The sequence below is a fragment of the Watersipora subatra genome, chromosome 11 (genome assembly GCF_963576615.1).
Source record: "Watersipora subatra chromosome 11, tzWatSuba1.1, whole genome shotgun sequence".
NCBI classification, from domain to species: domain Eukaryota; kingdom Metazoa; phylum Bryozoa; class Gymnolaemata; order Cheilostomatida; family Watersiporidae; genus Watersipora; species Watersipora subatra.
This window is the reverse complement of record NC_088718.1, coordinates 2,551,304-2,562,711: the sequence shown is the minus strand read 5'-3', so window position 1 is coordinate 2,562,711 and position 11,408 is coordinate 2,551,304. Positions and strand designations below refer to the sequence as shown.

The following is an 11,408-nucleotide window of genomic DNA, read 5'->3' as shown; positions in this document are numbered from 1 at the left end:
TTCGCCGCCACAGTGTTACAAGGTTTCAATGCCCAGCATCACTGTGATGCTATCCCCTAATCGCTCTCCCTCCGATATTCCTGCTAAGCTTTGCACCAATCGCTGTCCTTTTCACGCGTGCTGTTTGCCAGAATCAACAAGTGTAATTTAAAACCCTGTTCTTTGAACAGCTTCACTATTACAAAGATTTAAGTGAATATTATTTTACCAAATTACACAAGTGGTCGTTGTAAAAACAAGACTAACGCTTGTTGTTTGTGGGGTAAAATGGCAGGTCATTATATCGCCTCGAGCATGTATAATAGTGCCTAAGGGTGTCATTAGTCTGCAAGAGCTAGTAGCGCTCACTTCATTCGGCCTCGACACTCTGTGACAAGTGATTGCATGTGCTTGCTGCAAATCAACAGGTAAGATAAATTGACTTTGTGTATTGTAGGAGAGAGTTTCCTGGAAAACTAGATTGAGGCGGTATAGTGGCAGAGCTGACTTCCTATGGTCAGTTTACTCCATAGACTAAGGCTTTCTTCATAAACCTAGAATTAGTATTAAGTACTTAGTACTTAGTACTAAGTACTTAGTACCTAGAATTAGTTCTAAGTACTAACAGAGAGTTGTTACTAACATTTCTTTGAAATGTTAGTAACAACTCAAAGAACAACTCATCTTGCTTACTAACATTTCTTTGAAATGTTAGTAAGCAAGATGCTCCTGTCAAATTTCATCGATGAAAGATTTTACGCATTTTTACACATTTTACACATTCGATAGAAATACAAAAACTGTATATCAGGCATTATTTGGTTGAAGAATTCCTAGAATCTTGCTTCGATCAGTAACTTTACTGTTTATGTAAATCAACAGCTTGGCCTCCTACGAATTGTTTACGTTAGTCTAGACTAGCAGATAAGTCTGTAAGTCAAAGCCTTACCAGAGTTTAAAGTGCACAAACTTTTAGTATATTTTATCAGAAAGTATCGATATGTTTCTATTACTTTAAATTGTTTTTGATGTTTCAGGTGATCTGACTGCCAGGATGTTTCAAGATTAAAATCAACAAAACTTGCTCGCAGTTGAAACGCTCGGAAGAACAATATGTGCGAAATGACATCACTAGTTGATATTGTCGCTATAGTTGTTATCGACTGTTGCATTCAAGATACAGTGTTAAATGTCACTATAGTGTTACTATAGACGTCATAATCACACTTTCACTCGATCTGAGCGTTTTAACCACGATCAAGTTTTGTCGATTTTGATCTTAAAACAACTTGGCAGTCAGACCACCTCAAACATCAAAAACAATTACAAATGATAGAAAAATACCGACACTGTCTGATAGTCTACAAAAATCCTGCGCAAGTTGACCTTGAAGAGTAGATAATGTACAGTGTTATAACCCAAGACAATAATATCTACAACGGACAGAAAAACTTTTGCCTTGGTCGAGTTTGTGCATAGCAAAAACACTAAGATGAGCACCACCACAGACATTCATAGGTGAAGAGGGTTCGGGCGGGAAGAAGGTGCTGGCTTTGCGAGTAAAAAGTTGGTAGCAAGAAACTAGTTCTGCAAAGAAAAAGAATGAAAAGTGTATATCAGGTGAATGTTTTGGAAATAAAAACAATAATCTAGGACAAGAGTTCAGGATAAGCTGCCAAGATAATTACCACCCAACCCTCATTATACAAGGTAAAATAATCAGTATCGCAAAGGTTTGTGGGAAAAATACAAGCTGGCCACAGCATCCGATTGTCCAGCTGCTGCGTTTGGTGACAACCTTGCGAACAATGCCCAAAAATTCTATTTTTGTATGAACAATGGTTTTAGGAATTCCAATGTGGTGAAATCTGTGAATCGAGCGTGTCTATCCGCATTGAGTCGTATTGAGTTGGAATGTCAGTCACTGTCACCTCCGCATTATCATTAATTACCTGCATGCGACAAAACACTGGCAAACTATTCTGGCAAACACTAGATAACAAGCCTGACGCGCTATTAGCAGCACTCGATAGCATGCGGTGAAGATACAGCGAACTTCTGTGTAGGCATTTTGAGGTTGAAACAGTCGCCGGTAAGTTTTAGCTAATAAAGCTGAAAAGAATTCCTTGCTCTCTTCACTTGCATGAAGGAGCAAACACAACCGACAAATGACTGCAAATCAACATATCGCTAATTTGCTAGATCACAAGAAGCTAATCGTTTGTTAATACCGGCTGTTATGTGAATACCTCATCACAGGTTTTACGCTGTGTCAAATGAATTTAAAGTCTGAAAATGCACTAAACAAAATTTTTTTAGTTGAAAATTTGCCTTAAGCTTCACTGAGTTTTTTGGTAGCACTCTTCATAATCATCACACAAGCCGTAGTGTGTAAATGATGCTGCCGCGCTTTTAAGAGAAGGCAGCACATTAACTTTGCTTATGCTGTTTAAAAATGTAAATATTCTTTGTAAATTTATTTGTTGAAAGTACTATAGTTGCCTTCTCAAGCCCCATTCCTCTAGTAATCAGTTACTAGCGGGAGCCTGTACTCACAGCAATAAAATTCTTATAAACTCAAGAGCTATAAATAGATCAACTGGGAGTGCTAGATTCATTCTCGGAAGTGCTTCAAACATCCTCATTGTACGGATTGCTGCAGTGTTTGCTAAGGGTTTATATAGAGAGAATAGCGTGTGTCATGGGTGCTTCGGTTCGATATACTTGAAGCAATCAGCTCATCACTAGGAGTGGGAGCATTACTTGTAATATCGCCTCTTATTACGAACGCCCTACTCTGAGAGCCGTCACGTTTAAGTCTATTTTTGTCACTTGTAAACAACACCAGTTTATGGCCATTAAGCATTTTTAACATTTTCACTGTAACCTTGACAATAAACAAGGAAAAGCGTGCTTAATTGGTGCTCCTAAGAAACTCCAGTGCTGATTTAAAGACAAGCTTACATAAAATTTTAATTGATTTTACCAGAAAATATCAGTATTTTTTTATCATGTGCAATTTTTTTTATGTTTGAGGTCGTTTGACTGCCAGGATGTTTCCATATTAAAATCGACAAAACTTGATCGCAGTCAAAACTTGATCACAGTTAATTCAGATCAAACGAAAGTACGACTATGACGTCTATAGTTGTAAAGAGACAGACAGAATAGAGACGCGTCGCACTGCAACTTGAAGGCCATCATAGCTTATATCAACTATACTAACGAAAGCAAATAGTAACTATGGCACTTTTACTTCTGAGCGTCTCGACCTCGACCTTGAAACACCCTGGCAATCAGATCACCTCAATCATAAAAACTATCGCAAATGATAGACAAAAAACTGACACTTTTTGGTAAAATTTTGTAAAATTTCATTATTAAACCTGTTGTTTGCTCAAGCTTGTTTTAGGCAGAGTCAACTGTTGCAGAAGGAAAGTTGAAAATATTATTCTTATTTAGAACTTATTTTTATAAAGTATTTCTTTTGAAAGACCGGCTAATAGTTTCTGTTAATGACGGCAAATATTATCTCCTAAACAACCATTGACCGATTTAAATACAGCATATGAATCATATAATACTACTACTGATTCCGGAGTCTACATAAAATTTGTCAGTGGCTGATTGATAGAGGCTTATTCAGGATATATTCTAGGTGGGCTTATCTTCAATCCTGGCTACTCATTCTGGAAAACCGTCTGTATAATGACATGGGTGACAGGTTACTAGCTGATATAAAGCTAGCGTTTTTGACACCGTCTGAAGGTGCTCTTACTATTGAATTGCTTGGTTCAATAAAACGATGGTCAATATGATACCAGCCGAAAATTACGGCATCCAAAAGTCATAAATTTTGCACTTATCTTTGCAAGAGTAGACTTTACTAGCAACTACACCCATGTGTTGGCTTATTAGTCTGTTTTGACTGTAAAAACAGCTCTGATTGCTGCCTGGGCATGTGCGCGTGGGAGTGGTTTGAGTGTTACATTATCCATTTACCTGCGGCTACTATAATCCTCATAGAAGTATATTCAACCCCAATTACAACCTTTCATTAGATTCAACCATCAAAAAATTTTTTCAAAAGTTTTTTACATTTTTTCTAAACATTTTTTAACAAACGGTAAATTTAGCAGTTTTCTTAGGCCAATGTCGCGTTCTCCTTTAAAGATGAGCTTGCTCAAAATGTTAGTAGGTTTTATCTGAAAGTATTGGAATGTTTCTATCGTCTACGATTGCTTTTGATGTTTGAGGTGATCCGAATGCCAGGATGTTTAACGATTAAAATTGAACAAACTTGATCATGGTTGAAACACTCAAACACAAGTGCGATTATGACGTCTGCAAAGAGAATAAAGACACGTAACCCTGCAACTTGAATGCAATATCAGTGTCAACTAACGCAAAAATAGCAACTAGTGATGTCATTTCGCACGTATTTTTCTTTTTAGCGTTTTACCGCGATCAAGTTTTGTCGATTTCAATCTTGAAACATCCTGGCAGTCAGGTCACTTCGAACGTCAAAAACAATCTCAAATGATAGAAAAATAGTGATACTTTTTGATGAAATCAACTAGAACTTTTGGGCAAGTTCATCCATTGAACCAGGTAGATCTTTAAGGTAGGATTTGCATCTCTGTAACTGACCATATAATGTACTTTAATTTTCTGTTTCATTATTCCTCTCCTAAGCTGTGCCTAATTATTGTGGCATCAAAAGCCTAGTTTTAGTCGATGCTAATGCCTACTCATCCAGATATCAAATCAAATCGTTGTGTGCAAAGATGACAGAATCATTCAATAGTAGGTGTTAAACAATGAAAAGAAATTTATTAAAAATCTCATCTGCGACAGATTGTTTACGTTTCTCAGAGACAATGCTTTCTTTGTCGAGCTCTCATTGAGCCAGCGTATTCATATAAACACGGACCTTTTGAGAGATAACACGGAAATAATAGAATAAGGTGACACAGAATATTGCCAAGTAGATTATCAAAGGCTTTTGAGCATGCTCAGTTTTAGCGGTGCTCGAAATAAGGTGATACAATGAACCCTCGCTACTCGCTACCCTTCATGGCTTCAGTACTTTGCGGGTAAAAAATAATCACCCAACTCTTTTGCTACCGTATGCTGATTTATCGGCTATCGCGGTTATAGAGGTACAGACCGTAAGCCAATGTATCAATAGGGTTTCACTTTTCTTTTTACTACGAAGCCTACACATTAGCTAGACGAATCAAATTTTGTTTCTAACGAAACAACCTTGTTGCCAATTATGTGCAATCACTTGAAAAAATGTTACCTAAGCAACTCCATTTCTAATCATTTTTAAAATGGATAAACCAGAATGCTATCATCATGGCAATAAAAAATTCACTGCAGTCTTTCAATGCAAAGGAAGCGTCAGAACCTTTGCGAGAGTTGGATTCACTAAACAATTTTATACTTGTAGAGAATTTTGTTCTGAATAAGATGCATTTTACAGTAAAAAATCTCTGCATTGATTCTCGAGATATTGCATAAATACTAGCGGTATATCGACTTTCCGAAAATCCGTTCGGGTTAGTTTGATCATAATAGCAATTTTATCACAGTAGTGAAAGAGTTAAAACTTAAAAATTAAAGAAAACGAGCATAAATAAAATAGTTCAATAAAATATATAAATTTCGCTCATACTTTCTTCCAGTGACATCTTTTCTTGAGCATCATTGTGATAGCTGCCGTAGATGCTCACTATTTTCCTGCTATGTTTTGTGAAGCGTAAAACTGTAAAGTATTTGCGACACCCTTCATCATGCCTCCTAACTCTTTCACTACCGCATTAAAATCTTACCGAATGAATATTCTGCCCGAATTAATTAATATGATTTTTCAAAAAACCTATATACCGCTAATATTTGAGCACTATCTTGAGAATAAAAGCAGATATCGTTTTACTGTAAAATGTATCTTATTCAAAACAAATCTCTTTACAAGATAAGTATAAAATGAATTCCACTCTCGTACAACCTCCAACGTTTAATTTGTGTTGAACGAACGCTGTGTGTTCTTCCTTGCCATGATGATAATGATCTGGTTTTCCCGTTTTGAAATAATATTAGAGATTGAATCGTTAAACCAAAAAAATTTTTTTTAGGTGCACGTGATCAGCAACAAGGTTGTTTCACAAAATTTGATTGGTCTAGCTAATTTTTGGGCTTCGTAATGAAAAAAAGTGAAACCCTATTGATACGTCGATATACCGTTTTACGGTTGGTACTTTTATCACCACGAATTGTTGGAAATTTTTAGCCAAAAACTTTTTATTGATAGCAAGTGATTGACAACAAGGTTTTTTTCACTGGAAACAAGCTTTGATTGGTCTAGCTTATGTGTGTGGTTTGTAATGAAAAAAAAATGAAACCCTATTGATAAGCCGCCGATACATCGGCTCACGGTCTGTACTTCCAATACTGCGGAAGCCGATACATCGGCTTACAGTAGCAAAAGAGTTAAACGCCTTTGACCCTAAACATTGTCTAATAAATCTAAGAGAAAGAGAAAATTTTTTATGATTAATGGAAAAGTGGCTCATGTAGGTATAAGGTTATTAGTTTTTGTTTCACGGATTTTCACTTTTTGTGGAAGTTGTCGGTCCCGTTTATCTGAAACTGAAGGAAAACCGTATCTTCTCTCGACCATCTGTCAGTATATAGCAAACACCAGAAGCGCTGACTTTTGAGCTCTGTGATATTAAAGAGGTTGTAGTCTTTGTCAGACCTGTCAACCATCTGCTTGGTATTCCGTGTAGATATCAGAATGGCATGTTAGTCGTTAAGTAAAACTTTTGCAGGCATCTCTTTGGTATTAATGCCAAACCACTTTATTTAATCATAAATTCATTATTGTCTTGTCCTTTAGTAAACTTGAGTGGCCTACAGATGCAAAATCTAATCCGCGTTTACAAAAGGCAATTTAGAGATCGACGGGTTTAGGCGAGTTGGCATGTGACTCACCTGCTCCCATCAGCGTATCATAATACACGACTTGTTTGCTTTTGTATTAGACCAATAGAATTCAACATGAGACAGCCAATGCTAGCAAAGAGTTTTCAAATTTTTAAAAATTAGTTTGTTATTAGAGAGAAATATTAAAATTTGTGTCAAAGGTAAATGACAAATGCGTAATCACTTATCAAATTACTCAACTCGCGTTCGACCATGTTTATGCAGCAGTATTCCGCTCTTGAACACAGGCTGCTTGCTGTTATCTCCACTACAATTGTTGCAACTTACAATTTAATATTTTGGTAAGACTTCTAGAGCAGCAGAGTTGAGATTGTAAAATTTCTTACAGAATCATCTACTGCGGTTTAAACATGTGTTAATGTTTCCAGGTATGTTTATACGGTACCCCGGTATGTAGTTTTGCCTGTTGGACCTATCAAGCTTTATTTTAATGCTTCTAAGGTGAAAAACTAGTAGCATCATTTTAAACAAACATGATCAACATTTAAAATTCCATTTCTATAGAACACGCTGATTTTAGAAATGTCTATCTAATGCCAACTTAAAAAATAGATTTGCCTAATCCATGACCACTGTTGAGAGGAATGCAGCAATGTTGTAGAGAAAGAGTCACGTGATGATGAAATTACAAGGCACCTTTCGCTGATAGCTGGTTTTGGTACATCATGCTATATGCTACAGTTATCCATATCACTATCTTTAAAGATGAGCCTGCACAAAATTTTAGTAGATTTTATGAGAAAGTACGAAGATTTTTCTATCGTTTGCGATTGTCGTTGATGTTTGAGGTGATCTGACTACCAGGATGTTTCAAGATTAAAATCGACCAAACTTCGTTGTGGTTAAAATGCTCAGATCAAGCGACAGTGCGATTATGACGTCTATAGTTGCAAAGAGACTGGTAAACCGATAGAGACGTGTAACACTGTAACTTGAACACAATAGTCGATATCAACTATTGCACCGATAGCAACTACTGACGTCATTTTGCACGTATTTTTCTTCTGAGCGTTTTAACGATGATCAAGTGTTGTTGATTTTAATCTTGAAGCATCCTGGCAATCAGATCACCTCAAACATTAAAAACAATCGCAATTGATAGAAAAATATCGATACTTTATGATAAAATCTACTAAAATGTTGTGTAAGTTCATTTTCGAGGCCTAACAGTGAGCATTAGTATAACTTCCTAATACTTCATGCATGTTTAACATTAAAATTATATGAACGCTCATTCTACTTGGTTTTATCACACCTGACTTTACCATCAACAACTTAACAATCCTAATGACCAAAATTAGGTTACTTTAGGTGATGCTCTTATTGCAATTACAGTGGACCCTCGCCATACGGTTTTAATTCGTTTCAGTGTTGGCATCGTAAGACAAAAATGTCATATAGAGGCTTATAGATACCAATAATAGTTATTTAATGCAAACATTTTTAGTAAAAAACATCAAAATTGTATATATAAACTGTACATATTAAAAATTAGTTACAAAATAATATATTAACCTTATTAACTATAGTTACCTACAGTAGCTTTAGTATATTTAGTGTTGTGATATGCAATAAAGTGTTACATTCCAATGTATTATGTGCAATACGTACCATAGAGAGTTTTTACCCTCCAGACAGATGTATAACATAAACATTGAATTTAACTTAAATGAATTTAGCTTACTAAACTCATACTTAAAGCTAGGTTTTACTGTGTATTTTACTAAACAAAACTTCAGCTTTGTCATCGTTTAAAATTTTATCACCTATCTGTTTCGGCTTTGTTTTTGATATAACCTATAATGAATAACCCTGAACTGAGAAACCGAGCATCGTATCTTTTTCAGGTGTTGTGAGAGAGATTTTGACGAATAGCATATTGGAATTTTTGTTATTTAGACATATGCAGCACACCGACTGTCAAATTAGAATTTCGAGAAAATGTTTTGTTCAATATCGCATGGCGAAAAAAATGTCAAATGGGATTGTCAAAAAAACATCGTGTTCTCCAGCGTAAGGCCAAAAAATGATATAACAGGGTAATCCTAACCTGGGGGTGCACTGTATATGTATATATCAAATAATTTGTATAATTTGTACAGTTCCAAGCATAGGCCTACTGATTTTATATAGCTCATATTCTTTTTCTTCGGTTCTGTTGACCACCTTATGTAAGAATAGACAGAAGTGAGAATACAAATGCTGCCTTATCAAAATAAGGCACCATGAACCCGGCGAAGGCCGACTTAGTGACCTTACACTAAATTTACTTTTTCAACCGAGTTTATACTCCATGTGCCACCCACCTGTCGTTTTCTATCCATTCCATGACGTCACATTCTATGCATTGATAAACATTGAAATAATAACTGTAGAGGTCAAGCTAATGGTATGTCAAGGTTGGTGGCAATAATAAATGGCTCAGCCTTAGGGGTTGACCATTTTTATTGCTTTGCGACGTTACGACTATGCTTTGGCACACTCGGGTTGATCTTTCTGGACCGAATTTTTTTCATGAGCATTATTTATTACATAATCGATCTGTTAAATACTGCCGAGCTGATTGCTTTCATCTCATCTACATGACATTCTAATATATCGACTAATGTATCGACTGTTGCCGATTTATGTTGTGTCATAGACAGGGGCTCTGTGTAAACTAGTAGGTCAATAACTAGTGCGCCAGTCTTGACTTTTAGTTAATAGTTGGTTGCCCTCCTAGGAATGAGAGCAGTCGCATAGTAAAAGATCTCTTCTGTGCTTCAGTCGGTTTATAACGTAGTCATCAATTGTTCGTATTTCATTCAGTCAATCGGTGTGAGACCTAAATAGACATTCATTTTGGGATCTATAATACCAGTTATTTGGGTTTCTCTCACGTGTTCAGCCGTGGTGTATTGGTTAGCACTCTGGTCCGTTGAGCAGCAGGGTAGTAGTTCAATCCCCATCAGATGCAGGCATTCATGAAATCGTGTCTTGTGCCCTAAGACGCAGTTGGTGTGCTGCCTGCAAGGTCTGTGGCCAAGTCTGCACTTTCCAAAAATCTTAGAAGTTAGGCCCACTCAATAAAGGAATTCAGTTGAACCTGCAACGGCTGGTGTGGATCACTACACAAGCCGTTGTAGGTTTCATGCTGCACTCTTCTGATAAAGAAGCCTTTGTATTCTCTCCACTGTCTATTCATAGATAAGTTGGTCAACAGAAATGAAGAAAAATATTACACACAATTACAATTTTTAACAAAGACATTAAATCAAAAAACTTATAGCAATGTGTAAAGGCAGTTAAACTATGATGAGTATTTTAATGATAGCCTCTTTTCAGATTATAATATCTCGCTGCATTTTGACGATTTTGCTACCAACCATTTTTGCCAAACTGTCTACCAATTTGGGAATTCCAAATTTTTATTGCCGATAGTTAGCTAGTGGTAAATCACAACTATTAAAACACATGATTTTAGCGACCAATTAGAGTAAATACACTTGCTGTTAGCTGATTGGCTGTTTCTGCAATTGATAGGCATTATATATGTTTGTGGTTCACTGCTACCACTAGGTGATCCTTTCAGCCTTTTGAAAAGTTGTCTTTCCCCGATCTCTAATTGAATTAAGTCCTCATTATACTAGACCGAGTTTCTAACAAAAAACTAAAGTAAAACATTGTGTATAATTAACACTTTCAGTGAGCAAACTGGTTGTTTAGCGAGTGGGAAAGTATGTGCCAATTTTCACTCAACTTTAGTTTGGCAGGGCTGGTAGGTCTGTACAGGTATTAGTTTGGGAAAATGCTGGTTCGACTGTCATGTCAATAACCACAGAAATGTTGTTAGCTGCCTTGCGCTGACTTGCTATGAAACATGAAACTGGGTGGCTGTTGAATTAGTACTGTCAATGAACCTTTTTGAAGAGCGTAGCATGGATATAATTAGCAATGGGCATAAATATTGATACAGAGGAATATACTAGTCGTGAATCATACCGCTGAGTAACAATTTGAAATATATGTTACAGTTTTAACATGATTTTCACGTGCAAGTGACTTATCAGGTGTTATTATTATGTTTTTCAACTGCAGGTAACTTTGACAGGTCGTAGCAGGCGATTTAATAATCTTTCGGGCAGTGGTAAATGTTGATGAATGATATCAGCATCAAAAATGAACTTGAATGGTAGTTGGCTCCAGAAACCCTGCTGAAACACCAGCTGTTAAAGTCCCATCAGGCATTTTCCCACAGATGTTCGTTTGCTTTGTTCATGGTTTGACAGTCGAGCCCATGTTATGATTTATTTGAATGCTATAAAATGTGTCAAAGACCTCCTAATAAGCAATTCCGGTGATCTCTCGGTAAATATGTTGATCGAGGGGCCATGATTTAACTGGCATAATTTAATACCGTAATATTTATGCATGTGATT

General features: G+C 36.3%; 1 protein-coding gene across 2 annotated transcripts in view; it reads left to right on the top strand.

The window, feature by feature from the left end:
- Positions 1–323: 323 nt before the first annotated feature.
- LOC137408603 (uncharacterized) overlaps positions 324–11,408 on the top strand; it is a 65,466-nt gene continuing 54,381 nt past the window's right edge. Inside the window, exon 1 of one of the 2 annotated variants that reach the window (XM_068095186.1) lies at positions 324–407. The gene's annotated coding sequence lies outside the window, so the exon portion shown is untranslated. The remainder of the gene's footprint in view (positions 408–11,408) is intronic. The other variant, XM_068095184.1, reaches the window with a different exon arrangement.